We start from the raw sequence: 7,553 nt of genomic DNA, 5'->3' as shown, positions 1-7,553 counted from the left end.
GTACAGCTCACTCATGGTTTAAAATCCCAGTAGAATTAAATAATTGATCCACCTGCAACATTCATATTCAAAGTGACCTTGCTCGGTTATTGAGATATGTCGAGTCTTATTTTGTGGGATGAGGCTCCTATAACCCATTGATATGGGTTTGAAGCAGTTGATAGAACTCTAAGAGATGTTATGAGTTGTGATAAACCATTTGGTGGAAAAGTTGTTTTGTTTGGAGGGGATTTTAAGCAAGTCTTGTCGGTTGTGGTAAATGGAACACTTGAGGATATTGTTAATACATAAGGATACTAAGGCTATCTGGGAATATGCGAGTGTCAACAATTGGTAGTGTAATGGACAATGGGTTCATCTATTGGATTCAAGGAATAGGGAATGGAGTGGGTATTATCAAAAGTTGTGATAAGTTGTGTGTTCCACCTAGCATGGTATTAAAAGGGCAGTCTATCGAAACCTTGATTGATAGTGTCTACAGTGACGTGTCCAATGTGAGTGACTACACATCGTATTTTAGTGAGCGGGCTATACTTGCCTCACCGAATACAGAGGTGGCTACTTTGAATGATCATGCATTGCAATTGATGCCAGGGGAGGTCAGGCAGTATTATAGTGTAGATTTGATTGCAAAGACTGACAACTCATTTTTGTACTATGTTGAGTATTTAAATACATTGAACCTTGGAGGTGGATTTTCTCCTAACTTATTGTTGCTAAATATAAATACATCTATTATTCTTCTTAAAATCCTAAAGCCAGAAAGGGGTATGTGTAATGGTACGTGTTTGATATGTAGAGCTTTAAATAGGAAAGTGATAGATACTAAGATAATAACAAGGGCAAATATGGACGAACGAGTTTTTATTCTCCGAATTACTTTTACTTTGAATGCTACACAATTGCCATTTACTATGAAACGGAGGCATTTTCCCATCCAGTTGGCATTCACTATGATAATCAACAAGTCACAAGAGCAAACTTTGTCCATTGTTGGACTTTATCTAAAGGCACCAATATTTACACATGATCAGCCATATGTTACAATTTCAAGAGTAAAATCATCGCATAGTATGAAAGTCCTATTGAGTGAAAAGGATGAGGATATGACCACAAACATTGTATACAAGGGTGTTCTTCGAAAGGTGCAATAATATGCATTGCTTTCTTTGTGGAGATGTAATTATTGACGACCATGTAAGGATACTGGTTTTGCATATATGTAAATTGCTCTCTATGCCTTGTTTGGTTGGCATATACTCTCTTGGAACGGAATTATTTTTTATATTCCGCTATTTATTTAACTTTTGCATATGCCTACCCTAGAGTTGTACTATTACCCAGCTTCTAACTATCAAAAAAAGCTACAGTGCATGTCGCACACAGTAACGAGTGATGATATCATAAAAAAGACACTTACAAAAGTCATCGGGCATTTATATGATGATGTTAATATTGACATCAAGCTCTCAATTTTTATTAAAGTTGTACATTGTGGATACACAATATTTTCGGATGCATATGTATAAGGTTAACCATAAGAAGATATTTCAATACTCTCATACTGATAAAATATTGAGGCATTAGTTCAAGTATGGATTCAAGGATTTGGGTTGTTTTGTGACGCTGCATCAATGTTTGTCAGTACCTATGAAATGGTTCATAAATATGCGAACGTGTATTATTACTATTGGGATGAAATGATCTTTGTTAGTTATTCCACGTACTTAATTTATGATTTTTTTTTAATGGAGAAATATTTTGTTAATGATTCATCAAAGAAGAGAAAGCTTTCGTTCTATTATGCATCTTGGAGACATTGTCTTTTTTTATTGGTATCGACCATTTACCTATGGTACTTGAAAACACTCGAAACCTTATACTTCATCTTTGTGACTTCATTTTCACTAAGTCTCTCATAGAAATTCTTTTTGTGGTGCTTAGTCTTTGTCTCGATTATGACTCGTTTCAGTACAACATTATTGTTCCACGTACTTATATTATGATTTTTGTTCCAATGCAAGTGGTAAAGAGAGAGGTAGGACTATTGCATCGCCCATGCGATTACCAATGGAAACTATGGAATCATTCCTTGCTTCGCCTCTGCATGTTTTGCTCAATGAGAAAGATTTTGTTAATGATTACTCAAAGGAGAGAAAACTTTCTTTCTATTAGGCATCTTAGAGACATTGTCTTTTTTTGTTGGCATCGACCATTTACCTATGGTGCTTGGAAATACTCGTGTGCCTTATACTTGGACCTTTGTAGCTTCATTTTGACTAGGTCTCTTATAGAAATTCTTTTTGTGGTGCTTAGTCTTTATCTCGATTACGACCTATTTCAATATAACGTTGTTATTTCTAAGTATTGCGCAAAGCAAGCATGTGATTCCTTACATTGATGTCGAGAGGAAAGATTGTAAGGATGGTGCATGGAAGAGATTATTTCTATGTCTAGCATTCTGTGTTATAAATTTTATAAACTACTTTTAGTTTTAAGTTTTGTATGTGTGTGTGAGAGAGAGAGAGAGAGAAAGGGTGCTTAGAGAGAATTGGGATATATATATATATATATATATATAGAACATCTTGAAAATGGAGAGAAAAAATAGGAGGGAGAAAGAGGAGAAATTGATTATTGAGCAAAGTTATCGTGTGATAGCACAACTTCACATGCTGCGAAGAGGCCTAGCGGTGGACATTATGCATCCTATTTACACTCATAAGGATCATTGAGACACGCTTTTTCATATGGAATATTTACATCATAATAAAATCACTTGTGATGCATAATGAAAAGACTAAGAAACTATGAAATCAAGGTACAAACATTGTAAAAATTACATTGTGTGGCAAACACAATTGGAGCAATAAATAAAAAACACAAAAAATAGAAGAAAAACTAAGATATCTATAACTACAAAGTGATATAATTATAGTTCTACTCATTCATGCACTTCCATGGTAAAGCTAAGATAGTGACTATATAAATTCTAGGTAAAGAGCTTAACACTTTAACTGGATGAATCCTAGCTGGGCAAAAAGAAAGATGATGATGGTTCTAAGATTTCTTTTGATACCCCATGGAGATGGTAAAGTTGATTTGATCTACATAGACTATGAACCTTTGCTTGGTGGCGAAGAAATATTCTAATGAATATTCCTTTTACCATTGGGTTAGGGATGAAACCCCTAAATTCTCATTAGGGGAGCCACTAAACCTCCTCAGATCCCCAACCAAGGGCCATGAAAGCGACCCCTAGGACCTGAATCAAGAGTCCTTGATAACTCCTGCAACTCCATTTAGTGTGCTTTGAGTTGCTACTAGCTTAACTACTCCATCTAATCCATTGCCTAGACCCACATAGGTCACCTTTTTACCATTTGGTCATATAGACCTCATTTAACATGTAAGTTAAGACCTTCAAGCTTACATATGGCTTCTCCTCATAATGGAAACCATATAACTTCAAGCACCATGGATCATTGGCAACACCTTATGAGGATGGGACATTAAGCATATCTAAAAGCATGTCGTATTTTCTATGCAAAACTAGTTCATTAACTAGCTCGTTGTTTGATGAGCAAGGGAAGCATAATCCATCCTTTAGAGAGGATGAGAGAGAAAGAGAGAGGAATACACTATTATCATTATTTCTCTCTCGTCTTCTTCTCATAAAAGCATGGAAGAATAGATTGAGTAAAACAAGTTTCCATTGTTCATATGGCTTGAACGAGTATCAAGGCTTCACAACGAGCATACCTTGTGTCCTCTTGTTTGCTTTTCTTATTTGCTTGCAATTATGGAAAATGAGTGAAGTAGGCTCAAACATATTTTGCTTCTCTTTATCAAGCGCAAGGTTCTTGTTAAGCTTTTGCACAGTAGTATTAAGTTGGGTTCATTGACAATCCATCCGTTCTCCCCAGGAGAAGTGTTTTAACGATTTCAAGTCCTCACAAACCCATCTGATCCTTTTGATTAGCCTTAAGCTTGGTTCTTGACCAATGTGGAGGCCGCCACCTTAGACTCTCCACCCTTAGGAGCTTCCACTTTGGTGACCCCTCTTGGCTTCCACCACCAACTTTCGTGGGCACTCCCTAGCAAGGTGCCCCACCTCATTGCAGAAGAAAGAAGAATCCAAGAAGAGAGAGCAGCGAAGCTCTACAACAACTTCGATACCATTTGCATCAAACACCTCTAAAGACTCGTTCTTTCCATCCCAAACAATTCCGGGCTTCTCCTCAGCTCTAAAAGCTTCAATGGAGCTAGCAGAAACATAAACAACCCTGCCCAAAATTTTAGCCAAATCCTAATCTCTGCATCTGGTCTGGCCAATCGAGGGAAGGAAAGATGATCCAAACAGGGCATTTCTATTGCAATATCTCTTGCGAGGAAAAGGCGGCGTACCAGGGAACAATATAGACTGAGTTACCCTTATTGCCGACAACACTAATCACTATCCAATCGAGCGCAACAACTAAGCCAACAAGAACCAGAAAGAAGCCTCTACCAATGAATCAGAACTGTAGACGAGAAGCATTTCCTTGACAGGTTTCATTGAACCTCCTCTCAATCTCACTCTCTTCTGGTGGTTTACCCATGAAGAAAAAGAAAAGACCAGAGAGAAAAATCAATATACTTGATCTCGATCCTAGGAAGTAAAAAAGCCGAAGGGGTCTAAAAGGCCAACGGGGTGTGAAGGGTCCTCTTGTTTCCTCCCTCGGCCAATAGCTGCCTATGTTTGTCATTGTGAGCTTTGAGGCCCCTCCTGCATACCCATCTCAAGCTCGTCATGTTTGATCTGCCTTGCTCTGACACAAGCCCGTTCAAGGACAGAAAGGCAAACTTGAGTTATGCTTGTAGGGGATTAGATTACAGCCTCAATTTCAGCATGCCAACTGAAAATCCAGACTAATTCAATATGTTTTAAGGTAGACAACGATTTCCAAGGCCTCTAAACTTCTAAGAAAACTTTAATGAAGCATCACTCAGTTGGTAAATTTACAGCAGTAATCCCCCCAAAGCCCACCTTCACGGCAGCTTCCTCATCCATGCTGACTTACTGGAATCTAATACATCGCTCCACATAGTGGATGCATGATTTTACATGTGGCTGGATGAGCACTGCAGGTGCTTACAATGTGTGATAGCTTAATTGTCACTCGCTAAAAACAATCACTAGTGGGAGCAATCTTGTGATTTCCATCCTGGCATGATGTACAAGCCCTGGTTAATTATGCTTGAAATCATGTTGTACAATGTTTTGGACTGATCGATGTACAGCTTTGCTGCATAGCCACAAATGCTACTAGGCAAGAACATTTTTTGAATCTGCCTCAAACAATTATCTGAAGGTGCAGTTGAATCTGTGGAAGCTTTGAGGAGTAAAGCTGTCAATGTTGATGTGTAATTTACATGCACAGTCACCTGAGCCTGCAGGTGAGGACAAAGAACTGTTAAGTTCTAGGCCACTCAATTTTTCTCTCTTTAGCTTACCATTTATATAAACTTTGTTTAAGTGAAAAACATGGCCACAAAATCACACTTCAATTCTACTAAACTATACAACTATACATGTTCTGATGAACAGGCAAATGTGATGTACAGGTAAAGACACTGAAAGTTATAGAACAACATCTAAGAATTATCAGAGTGTTACCAGTACATATCCCATGAATAGCACCTGTTCCCACAAATGCAGAATGGCAACCTGATCTAAGGCAGATTCTGGGGCTGTAAACAGCATCAAACCCTAAAAATGATGTCGTTGACAGTAGTTAGTGCAACCAATGGGCTTTTAGACAGCAGCAAAACCCTAAAAAGTTAAAACTATCATGTGACCTGATTTTCTCTCTCTAAAAGAAGAGGGGATTGCTGTTACAACATTTTCTTGGCATCACATGGAAGCTCTCTACTGGCCTTCTCCCTCATGTCAGAAATTTGAAGATATTCAACATGCTGAATTTAGACCTAGTAACTAACTGCTGTAATTAGGATTTTCAGCTGTCTTAAGAAGTGTTCCATGGAATCTTAGCCATTCTCAACCATTCTCAGTTTTTGCTCAATTGTTTGAAGGTGGACAACAGTGTTTATGCTGTCAAAACTCTAGTTATAGCAGAAACTAGGGTTTCTCATCCACCTCGAAGTGCATGCCTATTAAAAAAAAAGCGTAAAGATCAGAGTAGCTACTAGAATTGAAACAATTACAGAAAATCTAGTAAAGTACATCCACGTTGAAGTTGATCCGCATACAAGTGTTCTCGATTCAATTTGTACTTGAATTGTATTAGAATCAAGGGCCAAATTAGATTCCTAATGCTATTGGTCATTGGTGACATCCCCAAAGCATTGGAATTTGTAGGGAGATCGGTCTACATCTCAATGTAGTACAAATTCATAGGAATACAAGTTAAAGAAATATCTGTAAAGAAACACTTGTCTACAGATAACAAACACAATCCTATGACAAAGCACAAACTGATAATGAACATAGTTTGGGTTAGGATAACTTTGAGCCAATGAACATTGAAGAACATAATGAATGAATAATGAATGTTGCATATATACAATGCTCAATGCAACAAACACACTATGCAAATGTAAAATATTGACCCTTGAACTCTTGTGTCTCGACTCTCAAGGACCGAGGCAAACAGCATGAGCAGGAGTGTGTCGTACTTTGAGATAGCCTCTAGAGATGTCAGACAATGCAGCAAACACAGCTTAGGAATGGCTGAATCAGTGTTTGATGGAGCAGTCGGGAGCAGAAACAACAAAATGCTGCTCAGATGATGATGTGGTATTTGGGTGACATGCTGGAATAGCAAAACATAGATCTAGCTGACACATGGCAGTGCTGGTACAGCAAGTCCAATGATGACATTGACAGCTGGCAATATTAGGGAGAGGATAAATGCAGGCTGAACACAATCTGCAGCAGTAAACGCAGCTGTTCATGTTGACAACACACTGGAAACAGTCACCAACAGCAGTAGGAGGCTCGATAGCAGGCGTTTGATGATGGACAACAGCTCAAACTAAGATATCCCCTGCAAATGGGGTGTGGCCAATAGAGAGAAGGAATCTACAAATTGCAAAAATGAAATTTGCATGTCTATTTGTATATGGATGGGTCCTCCCAATTCAAGGTTTGGCTTATGGGCAACAGACACTCTCTAGGATCAAGTTTCTTTTTAATAAAAGTTTGGTAAGTTTGTGTTTTGGGACTGTTATTAAAAGCGGTTTAAGTTTAGACTCTAATTTTAAGCTTCATATCCCCTCTAAGGCCCAAAATTGGAGCTATGCAAGGACTTTCAAGATAGCTCAAGCCCAAGGTCTCTTTTACCCAAGGCATCCCACCCCAAAGCAACCAAGGCATTGGGCAAAGAAAGCTTGTCGGCTATCTAGTGACCTACCAAGACTACAAAGACAATGGTTAATTTACCAAGGGAGCCCAAGTGACCACCCTAAGAAGGCCAAGGCATCAAACAAAGGGTGCTCGTCCGTTGCCCAGTGGCCTACCAAGGCTTGCAAATGTTGATACAACCACCTTA

At 38.5% G+C, this 7,553-nt stretch overlaps 1 protein-coding gene across 7 annotated transcripts in view; it reads right to left on the bottom strand.

Annotated features, from left to right (window-relative positions):
- Nucleotides 1-4,954: 4,954 nt before the first annotated feature.
- The window catches only part of LOC148017374 (uncharacterized), a 114,048-nt gene continuing 111,449 nt past the window's right edge, over nt 4,955-7,553 (bottom strand). For 5 of the 7 annotated variants that reach the window (XR_015687919.1, XR_015687922.1, XR_015687924.1 and 2 more), the window contains one exon: nt 4,955-5,433. The gene's annotated coding sequence lies outside the window, so the exon portion shown is untranslated. Of the gene's footprint in view, nt 5,434-5,455; nt 6,154-7,553 lie in introns of those variants that run through there. The other 2 variants (XR_015687921.1, XM_087663272.1) reach the window with 1 other exon arrangement.

Source organism: Lygodium microphyllum, chromosome 22, assembly GCF_053477565.2.
Source record: "Lygodium microphyllum isolate KBCC chromosome 22, Lygodium_microphyllum_v1.1.10, whole genome shotgun sequence".
Classification (NCBI taxonomy): domain Eukaryota; kingdom Viridiplantae; phylum Streptophyta; class Polypodiopsida; order Schizaeales; family Lygodiaceae; genus Lygodium; species Lygodium microphyllum.
This window is presented reverse-complemented; position numbering and strand designations above follow the sequence as displayed.